The 12,581-nt window shown below is 35.3% G+C and overlaps 1 long non-coding RNA gene across 1 annotated transcript; it reads right to left on the minus strand.

Annotated features, from left to right (window-relative positions):
• Positions 1 to 3,179: 3,179 nt before the first annotated feature.
• On the minus strand, positions 3,180 to 11,577 carry LOC134264459 (uncharacterized). Its single transcript, XR_009991523.1, has 3 exons — positions 11,459 to 11,577; positions 3,663 to 3,759; positions 3,180 to 3,324 (listed from the first exon to the last, which is right to left on the minus strand). It is a non-coding gene; the product is annotated as an uncharacterized LOC134264459 (long non-coding RNA).
• Positions 11,578 to 12,581: the final 1,004 nt, after the last annotated feature.

Consider the following 12,581-nt stretch of genomic DNA (forward strand, 5'->3'; position numbering starts at 1 on the left):
GGAATTCTTAAAAGATGGACCAGGATTAATCTCAATATCCCCAGATAAGAGTATTTTCAAAAATATGAAAAGCTGAGAAAAATAATTTATGATAATTAGATATGAACCCATTTTTTTCAGATGAATTCGAAATAATGTATTCAGTTGGTATAGAAAATAAAATAAATCAGCAATGTTGAAAATCTTGAAAGTAGACCTTCTCAGTATTCCTCTACATTTCATATAGAAAACCCCGATAGCGGAACGATATTGTTCTACAGTATTACCCATTATCAAAAAAATAGAGAATGAAAAAAATGTAAATCGCCGCAAACGGGGTGGCGCTCAAGTCAGATACAGACGTATGGCTAGTATGTGTTGTAAATTCAATATGTAAATAAACATGAAACAAATAAAAACAATAGTGAAAAAAATAAAAACAGAAAAAATAGTCAAAGATCATGCGTGCTGTCACCACATAATGAAGGTGGCGGATTACAATGAAAAAACTCAAAACGATGTTAACAAAGAAAACACAAACAGATGTCAAAAAGTGGCGACAGAAACTGACATAGCAGTAAACTTTGTATTTACAAAACACGGCGCTTGCGTTGTACGAAAGCGTAGCAAAACATTTAAATGTATTTGGTCTGTTAAGACAGACTGCTATAGCAAATAGCATTAAATGAACACGTATGTACATAACAAGTTTGGAATGCACTGGCGAAGCTCCGAAGTTAATAAAAATATTTTACATACATGTTTATACATATATTTCTATGTTAAATTTCTTTTTATCACATTTAAATTAAGAAGTGTCATACACAAAGCCAGTTTAAAATATAAGCTGTTATCACTAGCAGGAAAAACAACAACATGGTCTAAGTCTGTGTGTCACTTGGAACACCCTGTGTAATGTAGCTAAAGTAAAGCGTTCAGAAGATCGCGATTTATTTATACACGTGAAGATATTTACATGTCTTTACCTTATGGCTACTTGTGTGCATCACTTACAGGTGTTGAAGATTGGATTTCTTGCGCGTCATCAATTGACAGATCGTTATCATCACATCCACGAACATCTTCACCTGTTTGGAACGGAATCAGATCTTCTTCTGAGCCTATAGAAATTTTCTTTCCCTGTTTACCGTTTGTTTTTGCGAAAATCCTCCCGTCATAGGTCCAGCAGCTATCCAGTCCTTGTTCCTTTACTACGTTTCGCGTTTTCCACAATAGTGACGCTCTTTGTTTAGTTAATGCCTCGTTTATGAAAATCGGGCCTGTTTGCTTGGATGGATTTCGATTGTAAGATTTAAGATTGCTTTTTTTAGCATACACAATTGCTTTATTTCTGTAACTCAGAAATTTGACTATAATGTCTCTTGGCCTATTTGCTTTTGGGTTAAATCTGCCCACCCTATGACTTCTAGAGATTTCGTTAATAGTCATTTTTCCATCATTTTTGGTGAGAATTAGACCGTTAATGACATTTAACACAAGGTCATCTGTGTTTTCGTTTTTGCTTTCGGGTATCCCGGTAATTTTAAGACAATCTCTCCTGGAGTATTGTTCCATCTCTTCCATTCGAAATTTGAGTTCTTTTACTTCCTCACGAAGGGATGAAACCTCTGGGACTAGGACCTCTGTGATTGTGTTTTTGAAGTTTTCTTTTTGTAGAATTAAGGCTATTGCCTGCTTAAAGGAATTTTCATCCCCGGACATAGAGTCAAGCAATTCATTAAGTTGACTTAAATTCTCGGAGTTAGCACTGCTATCACACCTGAATCTCTTCATTGGATTGTCTTTTGTGTTTTTACTACTTGCCATTTTGGTGAGCGCGTACTCACGACCTTGTACAGTATCAGACAGAAGTTTATATTAGAGCGTTTTTACATCAAATTATCTTCCATACCCAGAGTATTCAGAATATATACACAATACACTTACATGTGGTACATTTTCACAGAAATTATCCACTGGAAAAACACTCAATTAAACATTATACTTCGGAGCTCACAAAACCACCTCCGCTCTACATGCTGACCTCTGACCTCCCTTTTGCTTTAGTTTTCCGTTTGGATTTTGACGTTTCAGTTTGTAAATATTTGCCCAGCTTAATTTGCTTGTAAAGAGATATTAAATTGTTTAAGATATATGATATACGTATATTCTACATGTATTCCTATAATTTCCAAAAAAAAAATGCAAACTACTTCTACTTTAACAAATTACGGTAAAAGTTTTTTTTTTTTTTTTTGTTCATATGGTTGTCCTTAACGTTTTGTTTATATTTTAAGTACAAACTTTTTTTTCGAGATCATAATAATGACACACTTCGAACAGAAAACTAACTCCTTGGAACCACTTAGTATCTGCGTAAATATTTTAATCCTTATAAGAAATGCACCAAATCATATTTTGCTGTTCTTTATTTCATATTATTATTACAATGATTAACAAGAAAAAGAAATGTGTTTTTTCAATTACATGTAACAAAGAATGGTGGTTAAAATGCTGTATGTCAAAGTCGAGTTATCATGAGGATGGATGAGTTAAAAGTTGCCATGGTAAGACGACCTGCGTACACGTTGACTCCAATAAAATCCCCTGGTCCATTTAGAAAAACGTAGTAACAGTAATTGAACCACCACCCTCCTTTGAATCTTTGTGCACAGTTATAAGGTGACAAATCATTGTGTCGATCATATGTCGTAAAGGATCGACCCTCCATAGTACCAAGGCTACCATATTCACTTGAGCTTACATCACCTGTAAATTTGCATTTGTTAAGTAAGGGTATATTTTTTTTGGAAATGGATATTACTTTAAATTGATTGATTCAATTTGATTTTATATTTCTTAACGTCCCTCTCGAGAATTTTTCATTCATATGGAAATGATGGAGAGCTGCAAATTTTTTTCCTACAATCGGCTCAATAGAGCAGGGAGGGATCTTTTTCGTGCCAGCACCTTCTGCAACACGAGACCTCGGTTTATACGGTCTCATCCGAAGGACGGATCTCATTGTTCCACAGTGAGATTCGAATCCGCGACGTAAGGATCAACTCCTTATTTGCGACTCTAGAGCAGACGTTCTAACCACTGCACCGAGAGGGCGATTATTACTTTATTAAGAGGAATGTCTTGTAACTTTAGGTGTTGTTATATATCATTGTTTACCAGCAGTTCCTGAGGCCCTTCCGAAAGTAATTGTGTACTTTTGAGCTTCCGATGCTAATTTCATGTCGTCAAATCTTTCATACCAAGAGCTTCCATTTTTACTTGAAATACCAATGTGAAACAATGTTCGTTGTGGTTTTGTCAAAAGATGAACGATCTCGTTTCCTGATAAAAGTAAATGAGGTATTCCCTACATACATGCATTCAAAAATTAATTGTTAGATGAGATGCTCAGAATAACAAAGAACCAATTTCAATATTTTTTTTCATTTTTTCACTACAAAATTATGCCATGATTTAATTTAGTAGGAATAAAAATGAACAGTGCAGTGTATTGTATGTCAAGGAGAACAGAGAATTGTGCATTGAAAAGATGTTATGAATATAGTTTGAATTTCTTCAACGATACAATTTTGCAAGTGCGTAATCTGATAAAGTAATTTATTTATTAATTAATTTATTTTTTGATGAACAGTGCAATTTGATTTAATTATAAACCTCACCTAGCCAGAATTCACCATTGAGACTCCCAAAACCATTTTTGTACTCTTCCCAATTTCTAGTAAAATTTTCTGTTAAAGGATGACGCCATTGAAACACCTAGAAAATATATAATTTCAAAGAACAGTTTCGTAACAAAGAATATGTCATAGAATGTATTGAGAATAATACATACCCTTTTTCATATCACATCCTGTATCAGCCCGAGACACCAATATCAGCTAGAGGACCGAAGACCCGAGGGCTGATATTGGTCGAGGGTTGATACAGGATGTGATGTGGAAAAGGATACATATAATGAGCCATTCTCTGTAATGATTTGTAATTTTATATAGGAGCTGTGGCTCGCATAGTCTCAGAATTTCTCCAAACTCTCGATGATAAAAGGCATTGATACCCTGAACTGAAATCAGGCAAAAATTGGTTTATATGTTTTATAGTTACCATGGCAACATGTCTTAAAGTTCGAAAAATGGCAATTTTTAACATGTTTAGGGCCCCATAGTTAACATTTGCGGCAAAGCAAACAATTGGCAATGACTGTTTCCAAAAGTTGAAGGTCAGATGTCCCAAATACATGATAAACATGTTTGGTAAATCAACTATTACACGCGTGAGTATGGTAACAAAGTATTCAAAAGTAAAAAATATTCATTGAATTTTATGAAGTCATACTCGTAAAAATAAAAAAAGCAATTATAGGATGAAATGTTACCAAATAATAGAAAAAAGATACTTGAAACACATACCAAGAAAAAAAATATGATATTTCAGTTTGGTTGGCAATGGTTGCCAAGTTTTAATGCCCCAAAGAGCCTTCAAAGTAACACTACGTATGTTTAAATATGATCCTATCTTTAAAAAAAAGCACATTTCCCCATAACTAATGATCAATTTTATAAGATATTGGTGTGCCCCAAATTTTCCCATTTCAAAAAATTCAGATTAGATTCTTTAAATAGAGCGTTGCTATGGAAATAAGCAGAAAATATATGCTTAAAAACCTGAAAAATATTTTGTTTCCTTGGATACGTACCCTTAAATGTAGCTTCCCAAAACTTTTATGATTGATATTTATTAACAGCTAACTTGACTTTAAATTTTGACTATCATCCAATCTCTAAGTGGATGCAAAAAGTTGGCACACAGGATTTAATATTGAAATAAAGTTTAAAAAATCGAACATTTTCTCTTCTTGGTAACCTTAGCAACAGTGTTGTTTTATTCATCAAATTTTATCAATATATGATATTTACTTCAGTTCTAACAGATAAGACTATTCCAGTTGAGCTCTTTAATTTGTTTCTTGATTAAATGGCAATTTAATTCTTAATGCAGCGGAAAAAATTCACTTTTAAGCACTAGTACTTTGTTTCCATGGTAACATTACAAAGTAGCAATTATACCCAATTTTCCTTATGGTTTTGGTGTTGCAAGGTCCTAAGGATGCATATTTGCCAGTCTTGAATTTTCATGTTTTTTCTCAAAACAGTAGCATCAACCCAATCTTAGTTACTGGTTTTGCATTGTAACCATTGCGTTACCATGGCAACCATTAAAGTTATTTACAGAATAATATTGCTTATACTTATATACTGAAGGTAAAACATTTTCATTGTTTTTCTTAAGTCAATGATTGAGTTTTAGCATGTAACACCTACCATTAGTGAATATGGAGTGTTTTTCAGCATATTTCAGCATTTTAAATGTATTCCATATGTACCCTTGGTTACCACTTACTTAGAGATATATTCTAAAAAGTTTCTTCACAGTATAAGTGACATCAAGGTGTCATGTTTTTGTTAGAATGGTTTGTTTGCTTTTTCTAGTTTTTATTAAGCCACAGTCAGGATTTAAAGTGGCTGAAAATCTTGATTTTTCAAACTTTCCCGGCTGTTGCCATAGCAACCGAGACACTTAGCAACGAATTTTTGTTTGATATTTTTTTCTGGTGTCAAGTACTAAGCATGGTTATAGAGAATGGCAATTATTATGTTTATTGCGTACTTAGTAATAAAATACAGCATACATTAAGTTGAGAAGAAAATAAGTAAATAATCATGCATGGACTTCTTACATACATGTACATGGTCTATTTAAGAAATAAAGTCCGCGTTTTTGTGAATGTTGCAGAATAACCTCCGAGGTCGAGAAATGTTGTTTGAAATATAAAAGCCGAGGCGTTCAAACAACATTTCGAGACCGAGGAGGTTATTCTGCAACATTCAAGACAACAAGGACTTTCTATTCTACCAAGGGCGATAAATACAGCCGATTGTTTCCTCTATAGAGAAACGAATTAGGCCAACATGTCTAGATTACGCTGTTCTATTTAACACCAGAGAGAAATTTTGTTGACTTTCCTATATATGGAACAAATTTGTTCGTAATATGTATTGATCAGTTAAAATGAATATTCAAAATCATGCTCTTGTTTTACTGCCAAAATCACGTTGTTTAATGTGTAGGGAGGTCCGTGGAATAGCCCCACTTAGCTATAAAAACCGACATTCATCAGCAACTTGATGCAATTTACAGTGTTTATACTGCAAAAGACGACACATTGATGCGGTCTAAACAAGTATTTCATTCTACAGCCAAACATGCATTTGAATTGTTAATATTTGATACGTGTTTCTGATCTGATAATTTTTGATGACGTTCGTGATTTATTGGAGAATAATGTCCGGCGGCTTCCTTTGAAGTTTTCAATAATCGTGGTAGAATGTCTCATAAGATTTGGGTTTGTTTCTACTTCATGAATAACTTTACTTTCAAAAAGTTAAAATTAAGAGAATATGAACCCACATGTTTTTGTGGTTTAAGTTACTGAGGCTGTGATATTGACGTCACAATAGCCGTTTCAGCTCTGTATGACTAATATGGATTTGCGCGGCTGATATAGGTTTAACTTATCAGCCCTGCAAATCCATATCAGCCCTGCAGGGCTGATACGGCTATTGTGATGTCAGCCATATCGCATATGCAAAAAACCTGTATTTATGACTAAGTGTGTAATAAAAGTAGATAACAGAGGGCGGCCGTGTGATATTGTGCAGTATTCGGTGAAAATGTATTTTTGTCTTGGTATGGAAAAAAAGAAAGTGATACAAATGGAAATGTTTAATATCAATTTTTTTTAAAAATTAAAATCAATATTCTAGCTATACAAAGTCAGAGCAATGTTGAATAAGTGCAAATCATATTGTTTTATTTCAAATTTTTGGAGGATCAGAAGAAATCAAAATGTTTTGTAAAAAAGACTGTTGTGTTTGTGTTACTTTAGCATGAGCACATGTGTATTATTAAGAGCGCAGCCATTGTGAACTACTTTATTACTGAAGATATAGTAACAAATAAACCAAACATGTACAGATATTATACAGATATTATGATTCCGGATACAACATTTACACCCCTTTTATATTGATGTGCATAAGAATGTAGATTATGATTAATAGAAATTAACTGTCTATTCTTGTTCATAGTTAAGTGTCACCGATTGAATTTACTATGTCCAGGTATGTTCACAACCAATTTTATAAGAAGAACATACTTATCTGAGGTGCATGCATTACAATATATAATGCATATAAGATATTACATGCATATAATGAACACATTACATGACTAGAAATAAACAGAAAATTTGACAAAATGAAGTTGTACAGGGGATAATTGTGCCCCTTTTACACGGTACAACTTTTCTACATAACTAAACACACACACGAATGAGGTTTTGGTCTTGGTAGAAGAACCATGTTACACAAAATCTTCCATGATTTTCGGTTTACGATTACGTACTGGGTAACGTTTCTCTGGCAAGACAGCTGTAGCTTTTGGTGGTGTACGTGCAGTTTTGGGCGACTTCGAAATTTCTTTCGGTTTTGACACATGGAAATCCTGATGTAACATCATGGTCAATATTGGTAGAACATGAGGTATTTGACTCTGGAATCTCAATGCTCGGTTTTGTCATCCGAACTTGCGATTCCACAATCTGGTCAGCGTGTCTTCTCCACTGAGTTGTCGGGTCAACTTGAAAACGATACGACACTGGTCCAGTTCTCTGTGCGATTGTTCCTGCGATCCATTTATCTTTTCCTCGATAACCACGCATCATCACTGATTGTCCAAGCTCGAATTCCCTCTCATGTGTATGTCTCTGTGCACACATATTTTCTTGTTTCTGCTTGACATTCGATTCCACGTTCGGTCTGAGCAGATCCATTTTTGTTCTCAACTCCCTTCCCATCATAAGTTTCTCACACTTCCGTTTTTCTTCAAGACAGGTACGATTGGAGTTGCCCTGTCACTATGTTTGACTTTAGCAAGTGTTCTTTTCACTTCTAGTCTGTCAAGTTCTTCCTCAACTTTTGCTCTTAAGGAAAATGGGACTGTCCTTGCCTTGACATTTTTGGGTTTGTTTTCCTTGAGTGACAGCTTGGCTGTGATACCCTTGACAGTTCCAACATCATCACTAAACACATCCTTGTATTTCTCCAAAATTTCAGTAATGTTTGGTGATTTTACAGTGTTTATGGCATGTGTCTCTTTGATCACTTTCCAGTCGAGTTGAATTTTCTTCAACCAATCTCTGCCGAGAAGAGCTGGTCCTCCTTAACGAACAACATACAAGGGTAATGTCTGTCTGGTGTCACCATATTCAACTAGTACATCTATATAACCCACTGGCTTGATGTGTTCTCCCGAGTATATGCGAAGCGTGATGTTCGGAGTTTTCAAATTTAGTTTTCCAAACTTTTCTCGGAACTCCCCCTCCGCCATGACTGACACAGCAGAACCAGTATAAAGTTCCATCTTCATCGTATTTCCGTTTATTTTCAGCTGGATCAGGAAAATATCCTTACTTGCCAAATTGCTAAGTTCCAGACTGGCTATGTAATTGTCTGTCATCACTTGGATCCTGAGAATCATCAGCTACGAAATTAACAGTTTTCTTCCTTTGAACTGGTTTCCTCGAGATTTTAAGTTTTGAGCGACAAGCTTTTTGAATATGTTCACGTTTATGACAGTTATGGCACACCATATCTTTGAAACGACAGTCCTGTGCAACATGCCCATTGCCATTACATCTATAGCACTGCTTTCTGTCCTTCCTATCACTTGGCTTTGAATGTCTGTTTTTCACGTGCAATCTGTTCACGGCCCCGGTCTCTGTCCTGTTTTTACTCTGTAATTCTGTGGCGTCCTTAGCTGCGGCTTCCATTGCGACACTTATTTCAACCGCCTTTTCATATGATAAGATCTTTTTCCGACAACAATCGTCTCTGAATTTATGTATTTCTTACACCACACACTATTCTATCTCCCAGCTTTTCATTTACTGACGCATTAAAGTCACAACGTATGGATAATTTCTTTAATTGCGCTACATATTCTGTAATAGTTTCCCCCTCTTTCTGGTCTCTTTTATCGAAACAAAAGCGCTCTGCCGTTTAAATGGGTTTAGGAGCCAAATGGCTATTCAGTAGTCTTACCAGTTCTTGGTATGTTTTCGTGGCTGGCTTGTCGAGGAATGTCAGGTCACGAAGCAGGGAATAAAGTTTTCCACCAATAAGACACAATAAAGAAGATACCTTCTTCCCAGGGTCGATCTCGTTGACCTCAAAATATTGCTCGAAACGTTCAACATAGGACTCCCAGGACTCGATTGCCTCGTCAAATGGTTCGGTTTTGCCAATCAATCCAAATGCGGCCATCCTTGCGAATTAACACAACAGATCCGATCGGGCGGGTTATAATATCAGACAAGAACGGTTTCACAAAGTTTAAAAGTTTACCTCGTCGCCAATTTGTTGTGTTTGTGCTACTCTAGCATGAGCATATGTGTATTATTAAGAGCGCAGCCATTGTGAAATACTTTATTACTTAAGATATTCATGCGCGGTACAATACAGGTGTCACAACAGTATTAATTTCTGCTATATACCGTATTCTTACCAAAAATGCACAAGTTTGAGTAGATGTAACTAATTCAAAACAAATTTCTGAGAAGTTTCCTTTTCATATTTTGTAAACCCATTCTTTATAAAGATTTTAGTACCAAAATATACATAGCCATCCAGCAAGGCACGCAAATTTGTTTCGGTCAAGCAGGTGCTTGAAAATCTAGTCTAGGGCCTAATCACTCCCCACCCTTGACAGTATATAGAAAAATCAGCAGGCCCTAAATTTTAATAAATCTGGTCAATACAGGAACTTTACATGTTGTTTTTCATCTCATAAAAAAAATCAGCTCCAGGCTCGTATCAAAATGCCCCAATCGGAAGGGAAGATTCCGGGATTATATTTTGCGTCAGCCATGATTTGACGTGAACCAAAGTGTAATACTGTTACGACACCTGCAATTAAACTTAAATTTTTTCCTTGCCGGTATATTGCTGTTTTCCTGATCTATGATGATTATTTAATGTATTTACCAAGTTTCATAAAAAATCTGTCCCAAGATAGGAAAATTACGGGCAAAACTCGGTGACAGGGGGCTTCGCGGTGAACACGGATTTCTAAAAATATGGCAAAAGTTGAACTGTATGTAATGATCTTGCGCGTTAAACTTGTGCGGCTTTTTCGTTTTAATTCTTTTAATGGATGCATACTGATTCACAAGAGGATGAAAAATTGTTCAAAATAAGTTTGCTTCTTATAACAGGGGGAAAGAAATAGTTTGTGTCATAAGGTTGGGGGTGGGGTTAAAAAGGGCATTGAAAAAATAAATATTATTGAAATATTAAGGAGTTGTCTGCTTAATTACGATTGAATGCCTCAATAATTATTTTTTTCGACCGGAATTCTTTATCTGTTACCAATGTATTTCAAATAAACCAATGTTTACACATATTCAGAATTTTCATTTTGCTCCGAGTGTGGTCTATTTTTTTTAATTTATAGATTTTAAAATTATTTATGAGTAAATAATGTTAACGAGTGTGATGGCAAGGTATTTTTTAATCTGTCCTCTAAATTTCATGCATTTCTCTCAATGCGATACATCCAAATAAGGCCGTGGTGTGGCCAACATAATTTATTTTAGAGGAAATCTGGACTAATTTTCTATGCTCCATTAAACATGAACGAACAGCAATGACGGCCAAAAAATGCCACTTTTTCTCATTTTCGTCTTAACTCACAAAATAAAACCTTAATTCTTAGATTACATTATTTTCTAAGTACAAAATTCGGTTTTACTGCAGGTGTCACATTAGTATTTATTTCTGCTATATATTCTTACCAAAAATGCGCAAGTTTGAGTAGATGTAACTAATTCAAAACAAACTTCTGAGAGGTTTCCTTTTCAGATCTTGTAAAGCCATTCTTAATGAAGATTTTAGTACCAAAATATACATAGCCATCCAGCAAGGCACGCAAGTTTGTTTCGGTCGAAGTCAAGCAGGTGCTTGATAATCTAGACTAGGGCATAATCACTCCCCACCCTTGACAGTATATAGAAAAATCAGCAGGCCCTAAATTTTAATAAATCTGGTCAATACAGGAAGTTTACATGTTGTTTTTCATCTCATAAATAAAATCAGCTCCAGGCTCGTAACAAAATGCCCGAATCGAAAGGGAAGATTCCGGGATTATATTTTGCGTCAGCCATGATTTGACGTGAACCAAAGTGTAATTCTGTTATGACACCAATAATAACAAATAAACCAAACATGTACAGTTATTATAACTCCGGATAAAACAAAGACATAGTTCTGGTGTTCATTTTGAGTGCAAAAGATATATATCTGTAAATAACAATCATTATAATCTAATTAATCTTCCCTACCGTCCATCCTTTTGGGTCAACATCCATATTACAGAGTACGTCTATTGACTTTCCACTGGATCCCCAGGGATATATCTGATATACGCCAGTGGTATTAAAACCATTATGCAGGATTTCCCAACAGTCAAACGGGAACGAATCTAAAACAAAAACTTCCGCTGATGTCCCTGGCATATCCTACTATATAACTAGTCGGTTACATATATGCCCTTATATTTCCATTTATTGTGATATAAAATTGTACATTTCGATTCTAAAAAAAGTAGGCTAAAAGATTTAAATGACAAGAGGCCTCAACTTCAATACTTCCTGCCCGTCTGAAGTCAAACACAAAGACAGATGCACGAGATTTACATTTACATATCAAACCTCCTTGGTGTAAGATACAAAGACAGACGCGCGAGATTTACACGTAAAATAGACACCCATAGTTACTAACGTACATGTTTCGCTTGGCGAAATTAACGTGCCCTTAGAATGATAAAAAAAATTAAATCAACCAACTTTCAAAGTCTTATCACAGAGAAAACTAGACGTACTGAGAGCAATGAGCTCCCTAAAGGATACCCCCGCCTCCCATATGGTTATAACTGATCACAAAGTCCATGTTTTGTTGTGGCCGGGAAAGCAAATATGTGTCAGATCAAAAAGTAAAATACATGTAGTAGGTTAACAATGGCATTATGTAATAAAGATTCTGTGAAAGTTTCATTAAATCTCACTCAGTGGTATATGAGGAGTTGCGGAACGGACGGACGTACAGACGGACGGAGGACGGACATACCGATTACAATATCCCCTCTCACTTTTCAAGCGGATGTAGATAATATACAAATAGATATGGAAATACATGCTTAACGTTTTATACAGACGAGGTAACCCGCATTTTGTAGTTGTTAGAGCGTGTGCTGTATATTTTCGAAGTAATTGCAATAAATCCTGTCCCGAGAATGTACGTACATTTCAATGTTGTGGTGGGAACAGTTGTAGTTGTTGTTGTGGTGGTGGTAGACGGTTTAGGCGTTGGTCTTGTTCCGTTACCTGAAAGCGCAGGAAGATATTCACTTTAAATCGAACATATTTATGCTTAGTTTATTCTTCGTTTAATTGAAGCTACATAAAC

Source organism: Saccostrea cucullata, unplaced genomic scaffold (genome assembly GCF_032062105.1).
Source record: "Saccostrea cucullata isolate Sc308-1 unplaced genomic scaffold, CSIRO_AGI_Scuc_v1 ctg10906, whole genome shotgun sequence".
Lineage (NCBI taxonomy): Eukaryota > Metazoa > Mollusca > Bivalvia > Ostreida > Ostreidae > Saccostrea > Saccostrea cuccullata.